Here is a 13,225-nt window from a genome sequence, read left to right as displayed (position 1 = left end):
TTTGAGTTACTATAAGCATCACTCTAACAAAAAGGAAACATATACAACTGCATGATGAAATGAAAAGCTAAAATAAGTAATCAAGAAAGGTAGATATCTAAATTTTACCTTTATGTTTTTATTTAAACTTATTTTTGACCTTCTAATATCAGTAATACTAACATATCTGAATTAAACCAATGTTGATGTTGAAATACAGTCTGTATGTATTAATGATAGGAGAACTTAGTAAAGTTTTTCACTAGTGGAAAAGGTTTATTATTGTGGAAAGGTTATTATTATTCTAAAGCCAAGTAATTTAAAAAATTATAACTTCAGTAAAGAAGTAAACTAGTTAGGTTTACTTTTTTCAAGTGTGATTAACTATTATTAATAAAATGTCAATATTATTGAACTTTATTTATTTATGAAAAATTGGTTAGACAGAATGGAACTTTCAAAATATAAAGTTATAGATTAATTTTGATATTGGATATTCATAAACATTTTAATGAAGCATGAATTAAAATTAACTGTAAGTTTTCTTGAGAAAATTGTGACAATATTATATACATAAAGCCTTATGCCCTTTATAACTTTAAAAATATTAAGATAAACATTGAACTTTATTACAAAGAATATATTACTTCAAATTCATTTTATGACACATTTTAGAAATAAGCTCTATTTGTACAGTTGAGTCAGAAATTACATTATTTCGTTATATTTTCTATTTTAAAATATATGGTAGTATAAAATTATTCTGACAAAAAGCCAAAACTGTAGGAGAAAAAAGAATATAACACAGTGAGAGAACCAAAATGTCATTTATAGATAACTTCTCTTAAAATTTATCATTTGATACTAGACATATCAATTGTAAATAACACTAGATGATTTTTTGCTGTCATTTTTGCTAGTATCTCTGCATAGCAATTTGCTGGTATTTGTTAAGCAACTTCCATATGCATACCAATTAACTACAGAAATGAACCTAATTAAGTTTTTCTAGAATCTGATTGTAATTAGAACACTTTTGTTTTGAGCATTTGTAAATTCTATCTTCTTTCATCATAACAAAATTATTGGTAGATAGGTATTGCTTGTCTAATTTGTCAAATAATGCTTAAAGTTTATAAACATATGCCATAAATTATGAAATAACAGCTAGGATTTAAATCTAGGGCTTTGAAAAATAAAATGTATGCCTTTACCAGTGAGTAGCTTATGGCTCTAAGGTTTTCATGTAGATTATTTTCAAGGATATATTCTTTGAAAGCAAAACATAAAAGGAACCAAAAGTATATTGACAAAATTTTCAAAATGTAATAATCCATAGTATAGTAGAAACTCCTGGGAATCAATATGAAAAACCATGAAATACAGGGTAAATTTTAGTAAAAGATTTGAATAATTACTTTTTTGGGAGAAAATCCCACATAACATATCTACATATATCAGTTTTCGTTTTGGACTATCTAAGCATATTTATATGGTAAACATCTAGAGTTTTGCCTATTTTAAGCTAAAATGTATAGAATAATTAATTAATATTCTCTTGTGTTCTTTCACATTAGGGATATCTTTCAGCATATTTTGCTTATAATTTATTTATTCACATACATATATTCTTTTGTATCCTCACAGCATAATTTATACATTCTGCTTTTTGAGGGAAATTAAGGTATTGTCTATCTCAGGGTATAGAAAGTAGATTTGTTTCTTAGAAATTAGCAGTGTAGTTTTGGTAGAGGCACTCTACAAAAGCTTAAGTTCTTGAGTTATGACACAAAACCACTGTGTGCTTATCGTTCATTTAGGCGTGTGTCTATACTGCCTTGAAGGTACCTGGAGAACAAAAACAACCAAAGACAACATGAAGCTCATGCTCTCTGCTGTGCTATGAATAATAAAGTCATTTTTTATCTGACCCAGGAATCCTTTGTCTTCTGCCAGCATCTCTGAAACTCTATCAGGCTAACTTGTTAACTTATAAGCAGAATAATATTTCAAATATGTCACAGTCTAGACTCACTTTCCTTAAAAGTAAAATCTAAATAGCTAATATAGCTAATATGCATGCAGAATGATGAACAAAAAGATCATGCTATGAACAAAATATGAACATTTACTTACTATTGTAAAAACATGTATCACAGAGGAGTATTTATTAATCTATCCATTTGAGATAAGATAGGTAAAGCTAAACAAGCATTCTGTAATGTATACATGATTTGAAACTTAAGAAAAGTCAAGTCTGAGGGATGCCTGGGTGGCTCTGTTGGTTAAGCATTTGACTCTTGATTTTGGTTCAGGTCATGATCTCAGGGTTGTGAGATCGAGCCCTGTGTCAGGATGGAGTCTGCTTAAGATTCTCTCTCTCCCTCTCCCTCTGCCCTTCCCCTCCTTAAAAAAAAAAAAAAAGAAAAAAAGAAAAGAAAAATCTGAGTCACTTGCAGAATGTAGTTATAGCACCATATGATATCGTGAAGAGTGCAGATAGAGCTGTTATTTATCTGTAGTGCGAGAGGAAAAATCTCAACTGGATATAAGGGTTGTTAATATATATGTAGCATTTGATACCTTGAGAGATCATCATTGCTAATAGAGAGTATACATGGTGATGACCAAAGACTGATCCTCAGAATTTTCCAACAATTATCATCAAGGCAAAGAGAGAGAACCATTAGATAATATGGGCAAGGAGTGACAAGTATGGTGCAAGGAAACTCAGTAGACTAGAGTGTTCCAGAAGACAATTGAAATGTTTTATCAGGGGACAGAAAGTGCTACTCTTCATCAGATGTTACTGAGTACTCAGGTAAGATGAGAACTAAATATAATATATAAAATACCATCTGAATACAAACATTTTGTGTAGTAATATGGAACTCAGATGACCATGACAAGTGCCATTTTGATGGAGTGCTGAGAGTGAATGTCAGATTTAGGAGAAGATAGGAGAGAAATAAATGAGAACAAGAATGGAAAGAAATTTTGAACAGCTGCATCAAAATATTTGGAGAATAGCTGTCAGGATAATGGGTTCAAGAGAATTTACCTCATGGAAAAGTGTCAGCACATATTTATACCGAAGAAAGTGATGGAGTAGAGAGCAAAGAGCAAAATTTAATGATGAGTGTGGTATCATCAAAAATGGTTGAGTAAGTACCTCCAAACTGTATTTTTTTCCCATGGAAGCAACATAAAAACCTACAAAAGTTTTCACAATCAAGTTTTTCAAAAACTGGCAATCAACCAGAAACTTGAAGTCAAATGAAGACTATACTGGAAAAATAGAGGAAGAAAAAAAATACATAAGACACACAGAATACAAACAGCTAAATGGCAAATAAATCCTCTATTATGAATAATTGCATTATATGTAAATTGAGTCAGCACTCCAGTTAAAAGCAGAGATTGGCAAAATGGATGATAGAATATGATCCAGCTATATATGGTCTACAGATTATACAGTTGGGATTTAAAGGCACAAATAATTTGAAAGATGATAGATAAAGATCTATCATGCAAACAGAAACCAAAAAAGAACTAGACTTGGTGCAAAAACGTGAGACCACTAGACTTTAAGAAAACCATTGTTATTATAGACAAAGAAAGATATTTTATAATTATAAAAGCATCCACCCATCAGAGAGATATAATGGTTGTGAGCATATGTGTACCTAACAACAGAGTCCCAAAACATGAAACAAAACCTGACAGAATTAAAGGGAAAAATAGTTCAAAAATATAAATTGGTGACTTCAATACCATATTTTCAATAATAAATATAACAAGTAGACAAAAGAGAACAACTTGGAAATGAGATGTTAATAACACTATAAAGCAACTGGACTTCATAGAGGTCTATAGAAGATTCCATTACATTCCATATAGAAGATTCCATTACATTCCATAACACACGCAGAATAAATACTCTTTTTCAGGTGCACATATAACATTTTCCAAGGAAGACTGTATATTAGACCATAAAATTCTCAAAGAATGTAAAAAGGATTGAAATAATAGAAAATATATTTTCCAGTCAAAATAGAATGAAATTGGAAGTCAGTAAAAACAGGAAACTTGGGGAAATTCACAGGTAATCTAGAAACATTTTAAATAATTAAAAACAACCAAAGAGTCAAGAAACCAAAAGAGAAGTCAAGTTATACCTTAAAATAAATGAAGGAATGAAGATGAAAAACACAACATACCAAAACGTATGGGATGCAGTGAAATCAGTGCTTAGAGGAAAATTTTAGCTTTAAATATCTACATAGAAAAAGAGGGAGAGAGAGAGAGAAAGATACATCTCATCTTAATTTGGAAAGAGAAGAGCAAACTAAACCTAAAACAAGAGAATGAAATGAATGAAATAGATGAAACATGAAATAGGAATAAAACAGAGAAAATCAACTCAAATATTGGTTCTTTGAAAAGATAACAAAAATAAAGTAATGATTTAATCATCCAATTAAAGTAATGTTGACTAAAATTATTTTCTCTTATCTCAGTTGATTCCCTACTGCCTAGCATTGCCTGGTATATAATATGCCTTAAATATGTTACCTTCCTAAGTTAACAGTCTTCAATAAAGCTAAATACTTATTAATAGATTATTGCAAAAATGGCCCCAATTCCTCATTCTTTCTCCCCCCCCCCAATCCCTGCAACTTGCCATATCACCTTGTAATACATTTTCATTCTGATCCTGTGTTCATCCATGTGCCTCTTTTGGCCTGTGAGATGTTAGCAAACAAAACATAAGCAGAGGTCAAATAGACTTATACCCTAAAGGGAGTTGCTCTTGCTTTTCTTAATCAGGGATTTCTGTGAGAATCTCCCTAGGCTAGTCTGATGGAGAATGAAAAGCATGTGGAGAACAGATATGTGGTCCAGATGGTCTCAGCCAACGCCATCTCAGATTAGACCAGAAACAGTTCACTGATGGCATGTGAGTAAGCTTAACCAGGAATGGCAGAGTTATTTTGATAGCTATCCTAGATGTAAGAGCAATAGAATCTTACTCCTGTATGGTTGCTACATTATTGTGGCATTAAAAAAAAAAAATATATATATATATACACATATACATATACGGATATGTATATATATACACTCAAATATATACACATGTATTATTAAATATATATAATATTACATTGTGTATGTAATATAATTACATATAATATATAATGTAATAGTCCTATAATAGAAATATTAAGGTTGCAGATTGAATTAAGGTTGCTAATCACTTGACCTTACATGGGGAGATTTATTTGGATTCCACAGAGGCCCAGTGTAATCATGAGTCCTTATAAATGAAAATGGGAACAAAAAAACCAGTGACCATTATCAGTGTGATTTAGTGAAAGAAAGACTCAACCTGCCATTGCTCAGTTTGAGGATAAAAGTGGGTCACAAACCAAAGAATGTAGGTGACCTATAGAAGTTAAAGCAAGTCTGAAGTTTCCAGAAAGGAACACTGCTCTGACAACACCTTGATTTTAGTTCAGTGAGACCATTTTGGATTTCTGACCACCAGAATTGCAAATAATAAATTGGTGGTGTTTTAAGTCAATTTATTTGTGGTAATTTGTACCACATATATGAGTATTTTGTAGAATATGTATGTATATAATTTAATGTTATTATTTTAATAGTGTATTTTACATAGTATTATCATAATTCACACCATAAGGCAGTTAGTCCCATTTAATTAATGAATAGAATTAGGTGTGGCCATTAAAAGTAATATTGCTTCCACATTAAACCAAGATCTGTCTGAATTCAGATTTTGGGATTTCAATTAATACATAAAACTGTTCATATTATACCATTTACCCAAATGTTAGCTATTTTCTCCAATGCAGTCCTAAAATATTTAATATTTTATATTTCAAAATGTTTAATTATGTGGTTGAAATCAGCTAATATACTTCCTAAAAGAAATAACTTCTAATTTTAGAAATAAAGATTTTATAAAACTAATATTCACATGATATTAAATTAACATTGGATGATTCTTCCTAGCACTATTAATAATAGTTGCTGTAAAAGCACATATCATATTCTTCAGAGAAAAATAAGCATATGTACATATTTAATTTTGTTGTCATATGTATATGATTTTATTTATTTATTTGACAGAGATCACAAGTAGAAAGAGAGTCAGACAGAGAGAGAAGAGGAAGCAGGGTCCCCACTGAGTAGAGAGCCCGATGTGAGGCTCGATCCCAGGACCCTGGGACCATGACCTGAGCTGAAGGTAGAGGCTTTAACCCACTGAGCCACCCAGGTGCCCCTCTTGTCATGTGTATAACAGTTGAATCAATTCCAGATATCTAATAAGCTGTACTTTTTTAAAGGAATTTCTCATTTAAAAGGAATTACTCATTTCGACGTAGGTGAACATGAACATACCTAAAAAAATATTTTTTCTGGATATTCCATTTGTTGGGATGGCAATGGATTAATCAAGTTGAATCAAAAATGAAAGTCTAACAAATGAGGTGATTTTTGTGTGTGTAAATTAATCATTAAATCCTAAAATGGAGAGAAAATGAATAATCTACAGCAAGTATTTTTTGTGATGGGTCTGTCTCAGTCATTTGGCAATAGCAATCATTTAATAGTTTATTGACTCATTATTGATTCATTCTTTTGTCATCATTCTCCAAGATTCCATGCTATACTGATAATATAAGGAAACTTCCTATTTTGAGTGAGAAGTGTGAATTTGAAAATCAAGAGATTGGAGGGTAACTATTATGGGCCACAACACTGCTTTGAAGAAAAATAAAGAAATTTAATAATACTAAGAGTCAGTTTGCAAACAACTGGATTAAGACAGTTCTCTTCCAAACTAACATGTTGAACCCCCTTCAAAGATCATCAGGAATGGTTTATATACCATGACCATTTTTAGCATCTTTATCATGTTTTCCCACTTTGAGTCTTAAGTATTTTGCAGGGTATTTTCAAATAATAAAACATTTATAAATAAAGTAAAACAGCTCATAAAAATACTAAGAATGTCCTGTACATATAGTTATTATGATAGTATCATAATTTTTCAGAGATTTCTGAAAACATTCATGGTACTATGCTCTTAGCTTAACTGTTTTTCAGCCTTCTGCATCTATGCATTAGAACTTTATACTTTACTACTGTGCTTTCTGATGTACTTTCAGACAAAATTTTTTGTGTCCTACGTAACAGATTATTTTACTCATCCTAGTCATGAGCTTCATAGTTTTATTGTACCATAAATCATGTTCCTCAATCTGGTTTGGGCAATGCTACCCCTGATATGCCAGTATATAGTCTTAGTTGTAGTCAGAACAAACAGAAAACACTGGTCAAAATTTGTTAGTTCACTAATGGCTGAATTGTTCATAATACAATCAGTGTGCTGACACACACATGCTGACTTTGGTAATGTCGAAGTTAAGAAACAGAAAACTCAGTATGTCCCTTAAGTCAGGACAAGGGAATTTATGGTTGTAAATACACACACAGACACACACAGACACACACACACACACACACACCACACACACACACACACTTTTTGCCTGAGTTTCTTAATCTATAAAGTGTTAAAGTTCCTGTGAAGATATGCTAAATATTGAAATATAAATAAAATATATATTATAAATATTCCCTATGTAAGGCATATGGGATAGTTGATTAAAGTATGGCTCATAATGAATTCTCAATAAATGAAAATAATTATTTCTTTCTATTATTATTGTTTTAAAAGACAACTGAGAAACTTACTAAGAAACTTTGTACTTCCTGATTAGTATTTGAATTTCTTTTTTTGGAGTTACCATATGACCTCTACATTTTTCCTACTCCACAAGAAAAAAAAAAATCAAAATAAAAGCAAGATTGGATGTCATCGATACTGAAGCAATTGTTGCTTAGGCAAAAGAAATGGATAATTATATGGAACAGTGTAGTGAATTAAATTGGTTAAATAAAGTTTGGGCTCTATATTCAGACCTGGATTCACAGAATAGTACTGCCATATCCAACAACATTATTGTATACCTGTTACTTTCATTTCATAAAAATAAAAACAAACTCACAAAATTATAAGGATTTAATGAAAAAATAAATGTGATGGTTATTGTATATATGAAGTTCATAACTTAATTAAGAGTCAACATATATTTACTGTTACAATTATTAAAATTATTACTTGTTCAACCATGACCACTACTTTAGGAGTTGATATGTTCTGGACATGTAATAATCATTAAAAGTTTACATTCTTATTCCATTTTATATCTGATTATATTCCTAAATTGACAAAGTTAATAAGATTAGAGTGAGGAAATCTCAAACAAATTAATGATATACCATATCAAAAGGAAAAGTCTTCTTTAGATCCTTGATAGAGTCTCACCAAAATTACTGAGTTTAGGAAATCATTGGTTGAAGACTAGTGTATCCTGTGAGAGAATTCTTAAAGGTCGATTAAGAGCTAATGGTCAAATTTGATTGAAACGATGAATCAAAATTTTGTAAAACTGCTCCTGGTATTGGAGTTGATAGAAATTAGTTAGTGTCATTGTGATCTCTGTAACTTTTTAAACATGACATTGATAATGTACATTGATAATGACTTTGATAGAATTACTAATGGTAATTCTTTGTAAGGATATTCTTGTGAGTTAACAAAAGGTTTATTTAATAAATTAGCTATGGTTGGCTCTAAAAGAACATAAACATAAAGGTAGTAATTTTAGCAATGACTGATCCATTTATTTAGGTCTCACTTTATCTCTTGAATTCACTTTTTTTTTTTTTTTTGGTAAAGATTTTATTTATTTGGCAGAGAGAGAGAGGAAAACAAACAAATAAACATGAACACAAGCAAAGGGAGCTTCTGGCAGAGGGAGAGGGAGAAGCAGGCTTCCCATGGAGAAGGGAGCCTGATGCAGGGCTCAATCCCAGGACACTGGGATCATGACCTGAGCTGAAGGCAGACACTTAACTGACTGAGCCACTCAGGTGCTCCTTGAATTTACTTTTAATCTCAGTTTAATCCATATTTTCAATTTTTGTCAAGGAAACATTGCATTAACATAGTAAAAGTATAAGGTTATATAAACATTAGCTTGAGTTATGGAAAGAGTTCCTGTAGATAAAAACATATAAACAAATATGAAAATGCATTAGCATAAGTCATCAAATTAGAGAATAAAAATTAATGCAAAAGACCAGGTAGAGCTATTCTCTGAAAGCAAAAAGAAAAAAAATACATTTTTTAAATGACAGTAAAATGAACCAACATGAAGAATAAAGATAGGAGATCCTACAATCATGTAATAGGTAAATGATAATAAATATAATCAGCAAAGTGAGGAAATAATTCATCCATGCATGCATATATCCATTCATTCATCTATTCATTTGTGGCCCCAAAATATTTATATATTCCAGAAACTTCTCAGAGTTGAAGATAGAGTGGTAAATTTGAGAGAAAAAAAAAATCTTTTAAGGAGTTCATATAGAATATGGAATGGCAGGAATTACCTGAGGAAAAATACACACACAAAACGTATAAAACATGGTAGTAAGAAGGTGGTAAGAAGTACTATGGAATTAAGAAAGACAAAGTTAAGGATGCCTAGGTGGCTTAGTCGGTTCAGCGTCAGCCCTTGGCTCAGGTCATGATCTCAGGATCCTGGAATCAAGTCCCACATTGGGCTCCTTGCTCAGTGGGGAGCCTGCTTCTCCCTCTGCCTGCTCTTCCTGCCACCTCCCCTACTTGTGCTCTGTCTGAAAAATATATAGGATTTTTAAAAATAAGGAAAAGAAAGAAAGAAAGGCAAAATTATAAAGTACATTGGGAGTGTGGGTTTCCATGTTGTGGATGTTGATATGCTAGTTTTGCTGAAGTATCTGTGTTATCTGTGAAAGCAGCACTAAAGGAATCTTGATAGCAGACTGGAGCAAAGACTGGGCATGTGGCTACCAGACAGAAGAGTGTTACAGGCAAAAGTAAAGTAAATGTAAAATGTTTAGGTAAGGATGTGTTTGCAGTGTGTGAGGAACAACCGAAAGTCCTGATAAAGGTGGAGAGATAGGGAGGGTGTTAGGAGAGGTAACCAAACAGTAATCAGGGCATAAACAAAAAAGATGGGTAAATAAATTGAAAAAGAAATCTCTAACTAATGAAAGATTTCAGTGCAAAGATTAAATGAGCTAATAATAGTAGGCAATATTGATGAAGATAAGTTTGCTTTAAACAGACAAAAAAAAAAACCTACAGTCACAGACAAAAATGGAGAAATAATGAGGTTGACGTTAAGTTGTTCTGCATCACTAAATGTCAGAAGACAAGGGCTCATTATCAGCATTATGTGAAAAAACATTTGCATGCCCTCTGTGACATAACCCGTCAGGCTGTCTTTTACATGGGAAGACAAGAGAAGGGCATTGGTTGACATGTAAGGAGTCAGAGAGTATGCTATTTCTATAATCCCTTTAGGAAAAAATTAAAGACCACAGGATATGAATTGGTAGCAATGGGGAAAAGGTTTGTAAAATAAACATAGGATATCATTGACCACAATAATATTTACAGAAGGTCTAAATAAGTGGCGCTAATGTAATTATGAAACAATAAGATGTTGACATTTTTTTAAAGAAATAACCTGTGATAAAAATCTCAAAATCTGAGGAAAAAATGCCATTTCACTTTTCATTTTATAGATGATAAAGGATTGAATTAGAGCAAAAGCACATGTGAGTGTGGGGAAAATGTTCTTTATTATAAGTAATAACTAACAAGAATTACATAGTTTTAGGTCATAGTTCTTGGTCTTTTGACTGAGATCCAGCGTATAGTTTTATACCAGGGTCTGCTTAAAGAACAGTTTTACTTTAGAGCAAATTTAAACCTCCCAACACTGTAAGATAGTGTTGCATCCAGTCAAAATCACAGTTTTAAACGAGAACTGACTTCTAAGGAAGGCAAGTGATTTTTTTAGGAGGAAGAAAAAAAAATACCTCAATTTCAGAGCAGTCCTCATCTATGTAGCAGTGATTTTGCATATATAAAAGTGATTTTAGGGCACAGCTTGAACAGAAATTTGAAAGTGGATAAAGGAGAGATGGATGGATGGGAAGGAATGAGAAAGGAAACTTCGAATTATAGTGAGAACATCAACCTGTAAAACGAGTAATGTGCTCAGTGAATATCAGGGATCAATATCACGGTGTCCAAAAAAGCTTTCCAATGACAGGAATGACAAATACACAGTTTCAGCTTTGACTGTGACAGGCAGTAGTAAAATGATGCAATTTTTTATGTCATGTTTACAAAGTTCTACTATACATGACAGGCCTGAATTCTTGATTTCTTTAGGGTGGGGTCAGCATGCAAGTAAGATAGTGGATTGCAATGAATTCAGAGGTGGGAAGACTTTGGTCCAGAAGTGACGGACTCTGGCAAGAGCACTGGACTTTCTGCAATATTCTAAAGTGGGGGCTTTAGTCAAATTGTATTTAGACATCAAATTGACAGGAAAAAATGCATCACTTCTAGATAACTAATAATGTAATATTAAAAATTATTTCTAGCAAACAGCCATCTATACAGATGATTACCACAGCAGTGTTTATAATAGGAAACTCTTCCAAATATAAACTTTACTCCAAACAAAGGGGATTAGTTAAATAAATTAAGCAAGTATATGTTAGAATATTACTTAGCTATTCACTTTACATTAAAGATCATTAGTATCATGGTAAGATTTTTCAGGACAGATTAAAAAAAGAAAAGTGCTAATAGCTGCATGTTAGTATGATTCTTACAAAGCCAATGAATATATACAGAAAACCTCCATATCCATATGGCTTAAGTATGTTATAAAATTTTTGTTGTTTATAATATCTAATTGTTTTTCCTTTGTGGGTACATAGAAAATCACGTTTCTTAGTCCATTTGCAGTTGGGGTGGGCCTGCTTGACAAATTCTGGTTAACAGATTATGAGTATAAAAAAATTCCAGGCCGAAGCATCTAATTTCCTACCTGAGATGTTTTCCTCTCCTGGAATAATCATGTAAATTGCCTCTTAAAAAGAAGGTGGAGTGATAAGCCTTTGCCTTTGAAATGCCTTGAAAAGCTGCTTGGAGTCATAGCCTACTTTGCATAGTGGAGAAATAAACCCTTGTCATAATAAGTAGTGCCATGTAGTTTTTTGTTGTTTCTGTTTTGTTTTTAAAGCTTCAGTGTACCTTAGCTATCCAGAATAATATAAGTAGGAACCAGCAGTCTGCCTCATGTCCTTCTTTATTTTTTTTTTCCAGAATGGACTTTATTGATGTAAATTACATGTAATAAACTGCACCTATTTACTGTTCCGTGCATTTGACAGTTGTGTACATCTGCAAAAACACCAACACAATAAAAAATCCAGGACATTTTCATCATCCCCCAAACCTTCCTTGTATCCCTTTGATGGCCGTCCCTCCCTCTGTCCCCAGCTCCAAGCAACTACCAGTCTGATTTTTGTCCCTTCACTAGTAGCTTGTGTTTCCAGAATTTCATATAAATGCAGTTATTCAATATGTAATACTCTTTTATGTCTGGCTTCTTTTACCCCAAAAAACTTTTAAATTCATCTGTGTTGTTGGAAATGTCAGTAGTCATTGCTCTTCATTACTAAATAGTATTGTGGTAGTCATTTATGGATCTACCCCATGCTGGGTATTTATTCACTTGATAATGGACATGTGGGTTGTTTTCAGTTTGCTGCTGTTAGGAATAAAAACATCATCAATCATATAAAGCTACCATACAACCTAGCCATTCCACTCCCATATTTAACCCGAGTAATGAAAACTTATATCCATATAGACTTGCCTTTGTCCTTCTTTAAAGTTCATACATTGTAGGAATTATCTCAAAAAAAAAAAAAAAAAAAAGCTATAGTGGTGGCACCTGCATGTCTCAGTCAGTTAAGTGTCTGCCTCCAGTTCAGGATATGATCCCAGGGTTCTGGGATCAAGCCCTATGTCACTTCTCCCTCTACTGCTCCACCTGCTTGTATACTCTTGTCTCCCTCTCTCTCTGTCAAATAAATAAATAAAATATTTTTTTAAAGACCATGGTATTTTCACCTGTAAGATCAATTTTATAGTTAACAAATATTTGTATTATTACTCCTGAAATTTCTTGTTCCTTAGTTATAGTGTTTCTTCACGTGTACTGCTTCT

Source organism: Mustela putorius, unplaced genomic scaffold, assembly GCF_011764305.1.
Source record: "Mustela putorius furo isolate JIRA1106 unplaced genomic scaffold, ASM1176430v1.1 tig00000031_pilon_pilon_pilon, whole genome shotgun sequence".
In the NCBI taxonomy this organism is placed as follows: Eukaryota; Metazoa; Chordata; class Mammalia; order Carnivora; family Mustelidae; genus Mustela; species Mustela putorius.
The sequence above is the reverse complement of the archived record's forward strand: the minus strand, read 5'-3'. Positions refer to the sequence as shown.